This window comes from Peromyscus eremicus, chromosome 8a, assembly GCF_949786415.1.
Source record: "Peromyscus eremicus chromosome 8a, PerEre_H2_v1, whole genome shotgun sequence".
Lineage (NCBI taxonomy): Eukaryota > Metazoa > Chordata > Mammalia > Rodentia > Cricetidae > Peromyscus > Peromyscus eremicus.
The window spans coordinates 30,490,789-30,503,620 of record NC_081423.1 but is presented as its reverse complement, the minus strand read 5'-3'; positions in this window follow the sequence as shown (position 1 = coordinate 30,503,620).

Sequence of the window (12,832 nt, the reverse complement as noted above, 5' to 3'; positions counted from 1 at the left end):
GGAGGTAAACAGAGACAGGATGGGAGCATGGACTTTGATAACAGCAACTAGTGATACTGAGGGAGCCTGGGGGCCAACGTGCACTTTGTATGCCAACAGGCACCACAGATAGCCATTTGCCCCTCTGTCTTCTGGAATTATGGGGACATGGAGTTTTCTTTAGATCTGAAACTCTTAACCTCTGGTCCATCTCTCAAAGACTACATCCTATGGTCCTGCATAGTGCTCTAGGAAATAGTTATCATCCGAGTTGCTAGTGCTGGCCTTGTGCTCCTCACACACACACACACACACACACACACACACACACACACACACACACACAGAGAGAGAGAGAAGCCAGAAGCAAAGATACTACATGGCTACACTTATATAAAATGTCCAAAGGGGGAGAAATACATAGATTTGAAGATTAATGGTTACTTGGGACTAGGTGTCAGAGTAGGAATCATTACCTGCCAGCATGCAGGAGAGAGACAAATTTTCTAACACTAAGCTGTACTAGCCATTTTAGAACTATGTAAATTAGCTTAAAATTTTACTAACTGATATACTTACAATGGGTAAATTTATGGAGCATAAAATTATACATCAATAAAATTGTAACTAGACAACATACAAAGGATCAGAGATGAGGAGGTAGAGAGATAAACTAAAAATATATTATTAAAGCTGTATGATAAGTATAAGAGTTTACCATTTCTTTTACTCTCATGTATTTGAAATTTTTTCATAGGAAAAGGTTAAATTAAAAAAAAGTTACTGTGCTGAATCATGGTCAGACCAGTCCATTCTGTTGAACTATGTAGCTATTTAACTAGTATGTGTAGAGCACTGGTGATGCACCTCTATATTTGGAAATTGTAATAGAAAACAACTAGGCCTGGCCTCCAAGGAGTTTATATAATGAAAAGCAACAATGTACATGTGCAAATAAACAAGACTGTTTCCGGTTAACAGAAAATACTGCAACAGAATTAAACCCTCCTCTAAAGAGGTAAGGTCTGAGCTGAGATTTGATGAGGAGAAATCAGGCACATGGAGATTTAGAGGAGTGTCCTGACCGAGCAAATGAAGTTCTTGGAAAATGTCACTTATTCAATGTGTTACTTGGGAAGACTTGCTTGCTCATTTTCATTTTCTTCTCTGAATTAGACATCTGGAGCACAATGACTTTCTTTGCACCTGCTGGGAGACTGTGGCTATGAATCTGTCCCCTGTGAAAGAGGGCAACCTTTCTTTTGCTAAGGAGAGCTTCTATAATTGACCATTCCAAACTTGTTGAAAGATGGAAGTGATACAGGGAGAGCCCAGGAGCCCAGCCAGAAGGAACAGAATGGAGATCATTTGAGATTAAACAGGAGACAGATGTCAAAAGTCACTAGTCCTAGACATTTAACACTATACCATGCCAAAGACCAAAATGCCAAAAGATAGGGCACACCATGGATGTGGAGGGAGGCAGGACTCCACAGACCAGAATCTTCGGGAGAAGTCCGGTAAGGCATTCAAAGTTCACTCGAGACAATGCAATAAGATTATACCTTCATGACCTTCTAATCTAAATACACATCAAAATTAAACATAAAATTGGGAAAATATAAAAATATGTAAGATTATCTTTAGAATGTGATATACTTACTGTAAAGCAGAAACTCATAGAAATGGATAGTAAGGCTAAAGCTTTGGGGCCTCTGAACCTCAAGATTTAATTAAGCAGAGGGTGCTGGAAGGTAGGAGGGTAGTGTGCTCCATGCTGAGTAGAGAACAATGGGGAGGAAGGTAAGTGTAAGAACAAGCTCCCTATCCACAGGAGGGTAAAGAACAGCCTCACTGACAGCACCTGGAAGGAGGAGGGGCTGTCTGTCCCGCTATCCCTTTGGGGAGGAGGCTTAGCGCAAAATGCAAGACCTACTTCTGCTCTTAGATAATTGTCAGAGATTCTAAAGCAGAAACTGATTTCAAAAACCATTAGAGACAGGAAATTAACAAAACAAACATCTCAAACTGATGGGTAATGACTCAAACATAAAGAAAATAATACTGAGTAATCGATAGTTCTATAACTTAGAAATGCAATCCAGATAAATTAATATTGAGAAGAAAAATCAGGAAAAGTCCAAACTTAGTTGATACAGGATCATTGTCTTAGTTACTTTTCTATTACTGTGACAAAACACCATGACTGAAGCAACTTATATAAGAAAGTGTTTAATTTGGGGCTATGGTTCTAGAGTATCAGAGTACTGGACCATTATGACGGAGAACATGGCAGCAGGCAGGCAGGCAGGCATTGTGCTGGAGCAGTAGCTGAGAGCTTACATCACCATCTACAAGCAGGAGACAGAGAGAAATCACTAGGAATGGCATAAGCTTTTGAAACCTTAAAGCCTACCCTCAATGACACCTCCTCCTACAAGGCCATACCTCCTAATCCTTCCCAAACTGTTCCACCAAATGGGGATCAAATATTCAAACATATACGCTTATGGAGGCCATTCTCATTCAAACCACCACAATCATCAAAGGAAAAAAATAAAAGAAAAACACAATGCCAGCTAACTTGGCATACTCAGTGATGAACAAGAGACCCTGTCTAAAAGCAAAGTAGAAAGTGAAGACCAACACTGGAGGTTATTTAACCTTTCATCCCCACACATGTGCTGTGGCAAACCTATGTCCATACAAGCATAAACACTACACACATCAAATACATACACACAAAAAAAAAAATTTGAAAACATGAAATAAGTTCCTTCCCCTCTCCATACACATACATACATGTGTATGTATCTTTATTATGTTTGTCTAATATACAGTATGTGTGAAAGTATCAGGAAAAGCTTTAGTAACCCCAGCTCTAGTTCAATACTTGAGGTTAAAGGGCATGCCCATACTTCAGCCCCAGTTCTGATGCACTATTTGAGGTAGAGAACCAATTTGTACTTTGGATCCATCTCCAGTTTTCCCCTGAGTTTAGAGAGTGTGGCCATACTTCAGCTCTAGCTGTGGTTTGTTATTTATAGTAGGGACTTTACCCACACATAGAGCCAGGGTTAATAGAGAAGTACTCAAAGCTGTCTCACTAAGATCAGGAACAGATGAGGGTGCCCACTCTCCCCTCTCCTATTCTATATAGTGCCTGAAGTCTTATCTAGAGCAATAAGACAAGAGAAGGAAATAAATGGGATACAAATATGAAAGGAAGAAGTCAAAGTACCTTTTTCGTAGATGATACAATGAGCCATCCCAAAGACTCTGCTAAGAAACGCTGCACGTTGACATACACTTTCAGCAAAGTGCTAGGTTACAAAATTAACATATATGACTCAGTAGCCTTCCTATAAGCTGATGAAAAACAAACTAAATATGAAATTAGGGAAACAAACACATTCATAATAGTCTTAATTTTAAAAAAAGAAAGGGAAAAAACTCCCCCAAATACCTTGGAATAAACTCAAAACACTGGAGAAATTGAAGACAATTCTTAAAATTTGGGAAGACCATCATGCACATGGATTAATAGAATTAATATAGTGAAAATGGGCATATACCCACAATCAATCTATAATTTTAATACAATTCTAATTAAAATGACAACTTGATTCTTTACAAAATTGAGGAGAAAAAAACTTAAAATTTACTTGTAAGCAGAAAATACATCAGATAACCAAAGCAGTTCACATTAATAAAAACACCACTGGAGGCTTCATAACCTGATTTCAAGTTTAGAGCCATGATAGAGCATGATATTGGTACAAAAACAGACACATAATCAAGAGAATAGAATTGAGAACCCATATATACGTCCATATAACTATAGCCATTTGATTTTTGACAAAGCCAAAAATAGAGATTGGAGGAAAAACTCTTCAACATAGAGTTCTGGGAAAACTGGATATGTTCACGTAAAAGATGAAATAATATTTATCTCTCACCTTACACAAAAATCAACCCCAAATGGGTCAGAGACTTCGATACTATACAGAAAACTCTGAAACAACTAGAGGATAAAACAGGGAGTACAATTAAAATTCAGACACAGGTAAGGACTTTCTGAATAGGACTCCAGTCACATGGAAAATAGGGCAAACAATAGATAAGTGGGACCTCATGAAATTAAAAAGGTTCTTACTGCAAAAGGAACTCTTAATTGAGTGAAGAAGAAACCTACTATATGGAAGAAAGTCTTTACCAACTATACATCTGACAGATGTTCCATGTTCAGAATATATAATTTAACAAACTAACACAAACTAAGCTATTAAAAATGACCCATGGAACTGAATGGAGGATTCTCAAAATGGATAATAAATACCTTTTAAAAATGTCCAATACTTATAAGCCATCAGAAAACTGCAAATTAAAATTACTTTCAGATTTTATCTTAATCCATTTGGAATAGATATTGTCAAGAAAAGAAACAATACAGCCTTGATACAGGGAGGAGGGGCGTGGCCCTACCTCAACTTGATATGCCAGACTTTGTTGGCTCCCCATGCGAGGCTTTACCCTCTCTGAAGAGTGGATGGGGGGTGGGTAGGGGGAAGGTGGAGGTTGAGTGGGAGGAGGGGAGGGAGGGTGAACTATGGTTGGTATATGAAATGGAAAAAAAAAAACTTTTAAATAAAAAAACATAAAAATTTAAAAAGGAAATAATAATATATGCTGGTAAAGATATGGAGAAAGAAGAGCCCTTATCCACTGCTGGGGGGAGTGAAAACTGGAGAGCCATTATGGAAATCAGTGTGCGGTGTTCTCAAAAAGATGAACATAGAATTGCTGTATGACCCAGCTGTACCACACCTGGAAACAAATCAAAGGATTCCATACCCTACAATAGAGAGACCTGTAATTTTATGTTCACTGCAGCTCTAGTCACAATAATGAGGAAATGGAACAAACCCAGATATTCATCAGTTGAGGAATAGACAATGAAAATGTGGTACATAAATAAAATAAAATTTTATTCACTGACAAAAAAGAATGGATTTATGAAATTTGCAGGAAAATGGGTAGATCTGGAAATTTTTACACTGAGTTAGGAAACCCAAGTCGTGAAAGACAAATGCCACATGTTGTCTTTCATATGAGGATGCCAGCTCCAAACTGTTAGTGTATTTAATACAAAGAATCATAAACTCCAGAAAGGTATAAAGGAGCCATTAGAAGGATGACAGAGAGAAATAGGGGAAAGGACAGGAGAAGACATCAGCCATGGAAGTGGAGGGGCAATTCCTGGGGCTGCAAAGCTTTAAACAGTAATGCTTGAGAATGGGGAGGAGAAGACAGAAAGAGTAACACAGAATTAAGGATGTGTGAAAAAGCCATATGGAAACCTATTCCATAAGCATATCAAAATATAATCTAAAAAAATAGAGAAAGTGTTTCAACAGAAGTAACCTCCCCAAATGGATAATGTTTCTCCCAGAAGTCATGGGTGATTAACTGAAAATCCTAGCACCCTGTGTGGGGTACTTTATTATGAGTGATTGGTTTTGGAGGCCTGAAATTCCTCAAAACAATACAAACTACTGATATGGTTCTTGGACACCAGAACTTGACTATAAGACCCTAGTGCTAAAGAAATCACACACTTTGGTAACCAAACCAAGAAATTAAGGTAGAGGTGGGCTGGAAACATCTTACCTAACAAGCTAGCTTTCTTGGTGCCAAAAGGTACTATGCAGGATGCTATGATTTAAAAAAATTATCACTGGTCTTACCCAGTGGTAAATGCTGAATGCTACCATATGAACCTGTCAGGCAGAATATGCTATATAGTACAATAGTGGCATGATGGTTGCAGGGGTAACCAATTACTTTCTGGTTGGATTTTAGGCTACTCTGCAGGAGGGAACATATTTCTAGTTCTAGAAACCTACTAGCTTGGGAGGTCAATGGCCTTAATACTATTGCTTGGCTAAACAGTCTTCTTATCAAACCGCCTTTTAAATACTCATAGATAAGTACTGTATCCAGCCTTTACCAGCAAAGTTCCTTTCTGAATGTGGTTAATGCAGAAACTTACAACTGGCAAAAGTTCTAAGAAAGAATGCTGGTGGAGTGTTCCATCTTACATAGGACAGTTATGTCAACCCCATCCCTCCAAGGCTCAGTAAACATTGTGGAAGAACTCACTGCAGCTGTGGTTATCTGCCTGAGATCTGCCCAAGACTGGATCCGTCAGAATTTCATCATGGATGCATGGATGTGGGAGGGGCCCAGGAGGCCCCACGTCCCCCCAGGCACTATTGGTAGTCAGTGGTTGTAGGGGAAGGGAGTACAATGTGTCTCAGTGGTGTGGCACTGATAAGTTGCCCAAGCTCCAGTAACAACCTCCTGCCTGTGCTCTAACAAGCAATTCTAATCAAATTCAGTGGGTTACACATGGAGAAGAGATGGAAGTCAGAAGAACTTGCTAAGAAGAAAGGTTCCAATGGGAATGGGATGAGAAGGGAGTAAGTGGTAAACATGACTAAAAGTGATTATATACAAGTATTAAATTGTTGAACAGAAAAAGACTTTAAAAGAATTAAAAAAAATACAGTCACTAAAATAAAACAGGAGTTAAAAGCTTTTTGGAAATATAAACATAGATAAAAATGAAACCGATGAATGGAAGAATATTCAAGAATTCCACTACAGGGCACACATGCAAAAGCAAATAACAATTTTTAAAGTATTGAGATGAAGTTAAGATTCACAGTTACTAGTATATGCCTTATTGAAAGGTCATAAAAATAGAAAGAGATATTGGTGACACAATATTCATACACACTATGCTGGTTAGTTTTATGTCAAGTAGATACAAGCTAGAGTCCTCTGAATGGAGGGAACTGCAATTGGGAAAATGCCTCCATAAGATTAGGCTGCAGGCAAGCCTGTAAGAGCATTTTTTAAAATTAGTGATTGATGTGAATGGTGCCATCCCTGGGTTAGTGATCCTGGGCTCTATAAGAAAGCAGGCTGAGCAAGCTAGGAGGAGGAAGGCAATAAAGAGCACTCCTGCATGGCCTCCACATCAGCGCCTGCCTTCAGGTTTCTGCCCTGTGTAAATTGTTGCTCTGCCTGTTTTCAATGATGAACTGTGAAATGGAAGTGTGAGTGAAATAACCCTTTCCGCCCCAAGTTGCTTTTGGCCATGGTGTTCCACCATACCAAAAGAAACCCTAAGATATGCACTAATGTGTTTCTAAAGTAAAAGCTCTCAGTTTGAACATACACCAAACAAGATCAATGAAAATCCATTTATTCATGTAAAATCTGGAAACAAAATGGAAGACATCATGGATCCAGAGAAAATGTTAAAGGTTTTAGGCATGAATTTGGAAGAAGTTGTTATCAAGAAGACAAGGTAAAGCTTGGCAGCTTGTGACCTTTAAGGTGCCAGTGGGAACAATACTGTGATTATGAGATTAATTCCACCTTTAAGCTATCATTAGAGATTAGGCAGGAAAGCGATAAGACAAATGCTTCCATATACAAAGCCTAGGAGGATCTCTGAATGAACTATTTAATAAAGAATTCATTAAATAATAGTGACACCACGAGGAGGAAATGAGCCAGGAAATTAGGAAAGCAGGTGAAGAGCACGTGAGATGAGTAAAATAAAATTGAAGAGTGTGTTCACATACGTTTGAAGTTCGTGAGAGCAAACATTCCAGCCACAAGTGGCTAAAGGAGATAGATGGACATTTCTCCAAACAACACCTACAACTGGTTAATCAGCACTTGGGAAAGTCCTGTCATCTGCCATCAAGGAAATGCAAACTAGACACATAAAGAGGAAGTTCTTTATGTCCTGGATGGTGACTATCATCAAAATGACAAAGCAAGGCAAGATGGAGCTTGCTAGTAATCCCAGCACTGAGCAGGCAAAGTGTTCCCCATGTCCAAATGTACTACCAAATATCTTAAACAAAAATTTACTACTATTATGATTAAAAAATCAAGACTGTATTAGATACAGTGACACACACTTGTAATTTCAGCTCTCAGGAGACAGGAAAATACTGAGTTCAAGGCCATTCTGGACTATATAATGAGACCTGATCTCAAAACTATATACTAATTAAAATTATTACTTAAATTTTTCTAAACCAAAAATATGCTTCTCATAAGAAGTATATCTTAAATGTGAGGGTAAGAAAATTACAAAGTGAAAAGACAAAAAAAGTTATTCCATGTACAGAGTTTCCAAAATAGAAATAATGTCACACTCAAATCAGACAAAGGGAATCTAAGATAGAAAACACAATTTTCTTTTTTTTTTCTTTTTTTTTTTTTTTGGTTTTTCGAGACAGGGTTTCTCTGTGTAGCTTTGCGCCTTTCCTGGAACTCACTTGGTAGCCCAGGCTGGCCTCGAACTCACAGAGATCCACCTGGCTCTGCCTCTCGAGTGCTGGGATTAAAGGCGTGCACCACCACCGCCCGGCAGAAAACACAATTTTCTTAACAGTGTATTTCTGTTGCCAAATGTGTCAACACAGATAAAAGGAAGTAGTTTATATTTCCCCTTAATGATTTATGTTTAAAATCTATAAAGCTGAAAGTAATCATGTCAGAACTGAAGAATGATCAACCCTTAAGAGGGGAGATGTCAAAGTATCCTCAGAAATGGAAATAACTAACAAAATTTTAAAAGTCAACAAGGACACAGAAATTTGAACATCACCATTATTAAACTTAATGAATTTAACATAAATAAAATATTTTTTCACAGAACATACTTTACTTTGTTTCCTAATTTAGGTGAAACATTTACCAAAGACAACCATTTGGGGAGCCATAAAGCAAGAGTGAAAAATTAACTTTTATATATACACATTCATGACTGTAGTGCTAAGATCCCTATACTTTCCACAAATTGAAATATATATATATAATCTAGAAGAGATTAATGCATCAACCAACAGGAAGAGAACTTCTGACTGTATTAAGGATGTCAGCTCTGCTTGGTCCCCACTCTTGACATAGCCTACTTAATTGCCATCTGCCTGCCCTTCTGTTGACTCATCTAGACCACCTGCCCATTTGGTTATCTGGACCTTATCCTGCCCTTCAGTTCACCTCACTCCTACAGCTCATCTCTGACCCTTCAGCCTAATTCTGAACAGCAGTCAACAGGCAGGACCACTTTTCCAGCCATACTTTCAAGTTCAGTTTGGTTGCTATTTTATCAATGCGAAGTCTATTTACATTTTTCATCTGCTTTTCTGCTTCTTGGGACTTCCAAATCCTCTTGAACACAAGCATAAAAATCTAAGTACACTTAAGAGCATTTTCTGCCCTTCCAGAAGACCCAAGTTCAATTCCCAGCACCTACAAGGAAGCTGACAATTTCAGTTCCAGACCAGTGCTCTCTTCTAGCTCCCATGGATACCAAGCACATACATGTTGCACAGGCAAAACACTCAAGTGCATCTTTTCGGAAGTATATAAGGGGAAAAAAGATGAAGAAGAAGTAAAGAATAAATAAAAGAATAAGTAACGAATAATAAATAAATAATAAAGTAAAGAATAAGGAGGTAAAAAGTAGAGAAAAGTGAGAGGGTGAAAGAAAACAAAAATGGAAAGAAAGGCAGAATGGGAGAATGGAAGGATAAATACAAAACAACAATGGAGCAGGGGTTTAAAAACCAAAGGGATGAGAAAGAAAATGGGGTGGAGATTAGATTCTGGGAAAAGAAGAGAAAAAGAGGGTCACAGGTTGGTAGAAGGTAAACAATGAAAGGAAGGAAGGAAGGAAGGAAGGAAGGAAGGAAGGAAGGAAAGGAGGGAGGGAGGGAGGGAGAGAGAGAGAGAGAGAGAGAGAGAGAGAGAGAGAGAGAGAGAGAGAGAGAGGAGAAGCAGATAATCTGAGGAACTAGAAAGGAGGAGAAGGAGAGCAATTGGTAAACTGACTACATCACCATCTTCCAGGTATGCTCACTGCTTATGAAGTAAAATCTGGGGTTCATTCCTGGCACTCCAAGTATACAGTGTTTTTCTCCCCATCCACTTTTGCAGCCTCATTTCTCACTGTTCCAGCACAGGTCAGCTAGTTCTTCAGGACACACACTTACCTTCTCTCCTTCATATTGTGTCCTCAATGTTGAAGCTTTTCCCTACAGCATTCTCCTCCTGACAAGTTAGCCATTGCAGTGCAAAGTCCAAACATAGAATCTCTAAAGAGCCATTTGAGATGTCCTAGATGGAATTAATGTCTTCCCTCAAAGCTACCTGTTGACATCTATGCTATGCTCCATCAGTGCTTTGCATGCTGCCATCACTCTGAGGATTTTGAGACCAGGAGCTTGACAGTCAGTTTGAGCCTTTTTCTACAAAAGTCCTAAGTGATTGATCCATACAAGTTAACCAATACGTGTTGGCTGCATTCACTTGCGTTTACATCTAGAGCTGACAAGACATTGACATAGAACATAGAAACCAAGGGCCCAAAAATTATTGCCCAAACCTAAGGTAAAGCTGAGTTTTGTTTCTTGCTAGGGCAGAAAGATCATGAGCTAGACAGACTTTTTCACATCCTTAAAACTGAGGAATAGCACAGTGGACACGCTATTAAAATGGAAACTTTCAAGCCAATCATTCGATATGGGGACTTTGATCAGGATTGGACAAGGATCGATATAGTACTTTAGGATTGATGGACACAGCACAGTAAGAATTTTGAAGAGATAGATTCAATCTTAACATAAAAATGTGCTTTAAGATTTTCTGTTGGAGAGTTGATGAATCTTAAAATTAAAAGTAATATCATTTGCTCTCTGGCAAGCATTCTCCAGAAGAATAAACATATAAAGACAGGAGTATTATAGCCACCTTAATGGAAACCTGTGGAGTGGGTTGCTAAGATTTCCTCTGAACATCATTAAGAATTGTTAAGCTATTCCTTCTGGTCACTGACACATTAATCATGGTAGCGAATAGGTCTTTGCTGCAAAAAAATTGAGAGAATTTTCTGGAACATACTATAACAATGTAAGTATTATTTTATAGCACCAAAACATTCATGGAAATTCCTGGATTGACAGGTAGATTAATCAGCTGACCAGAATTTTGAGGGACCTGAGAATAATGCAATAGTATTCTGATTGGGATACAGGGTTTAAAATAGTATCTCAGGCTTCTTAACAATTGATGGGTGCACAGGTAGGAAGATGGCACCAAATGACCAATAGAACTCTTCCCTGGGCTTTCAAAAATTGATGTTATGAAAAGAAACTCTCTTATCTCTTGGGCTACTGTATTGAGTTCCTTTAAGCTTGAAAGCATGGCAGAGGTACAATATCCCCCTTCCTTGCTCTGAACCTGATTCATGGAAGAATTCAGTCTGAAGAAGAAAACACTGGGAAGAACCTAAACAGAGAAAGAGTGTGCCAGAATCAGCAGTACCTCACAACTGCTCAACATACAGAGAGTAAGGCTCAGCTGTCAGTGGGGCATCTATATCACACCCCCCTATTAATTTATATTTGTCACATGAGAAGTGTGCAATTTTATGTAAGGACACATAAAAACATAAAAATATAAAAAGTTTTCTTCAAACACATTATGCAAATCCTTTTTTATGCCATTGGTTTTTCTATTTGGTTGGTTTATGTTTTTTGTTTATATGCTCGATCTATTGATTTTTCTTAGGTATAAATTAAAATACCCAGTTATTGAAAAAAAAAAAGCCTCCCACCAAAAGACTACCTACTTGGGCTGGTAAGATAACCCAGTCAGTAAATTGCTTATTAAGCAAGCCTAAGGACTTGAGTTTGATACTCTAGAACCCACATGTGCCAATAACCCCCAGCACTGGGGCATCAATGACAGGAGGGTTCAGCCAGTTGAGCTTAGTCAGTGAGCTCCAGATTCAATGAGAATCCCTATATTAAAACTTAAGGTGAAGAACAATGGAGAAAAATACCCAACACTGACCTCCACATGTGTGTGCACACATACTGTACACACACACATATGCACATACACAACTGGCACTAATTATAAATTACCAACTCGTAGAATAACTTACAAATCTACAGCATAACTCCAGGTACTTGGTGATTAGGTATCAGGACGTCTGAGGGTCTCAGATAACTGAAAAAGGAAGCACTATTGTCATATAGATCAGGCCACCTCTAGCCCTGCACACTGTGTGCATTATATGACTCTTGTCAACCCTTTATTAGAAAATAAGATTGTGTCCCTTTTGCTTTGCTGAGCATGCACCAGCTGATGAGTTCTGCATTTGTGAGGAAGTAAAATAAAGATTGAGACAGGGTGCCTGTACCGCCTCTGGGGTTTAATCACTGGGGCTTATCAGTCTTGATGCAAAATTCTACCATTTGAGATCATATACTCAGCATGCAATAGGCCTCTGTTGCTCCACACAGATACTCCCAACATATAAATAATGTTTCTTCAAGGCATTCCCTTTACATGTGATCAATAATGCAAAAAATGCCTGGTCTAGCACTCTATGCAGAGCAGAGGTAGAAAGACATTACTAAGACAGACCTATGCATCTAGCAATTTCTTAAAAACAGTGTTTCCATAAATCTATTCTCTAACACCTCAGGAATTAGTCACTGTGACCTTGTTCATTTAATAATTCTGTCCCTTTCCACAACCAAAGGGGGCTGAGAAGAGAAAGCAGACCCTCTTTTTTAATTAAATTTATTTTCTTACAATATATTTTGATCACGCTTTTCCCCTCTTCCAACTCCCCCAAGATTCTACCCACCCAACTTCCAGTTCTTTCTAGCTGTCTCAAACAAAAACAAAAACTAGACTGTTGTATTTTTCATTACTGCCCATCTAAGTGGGCTGTCTTTCTCCCCTG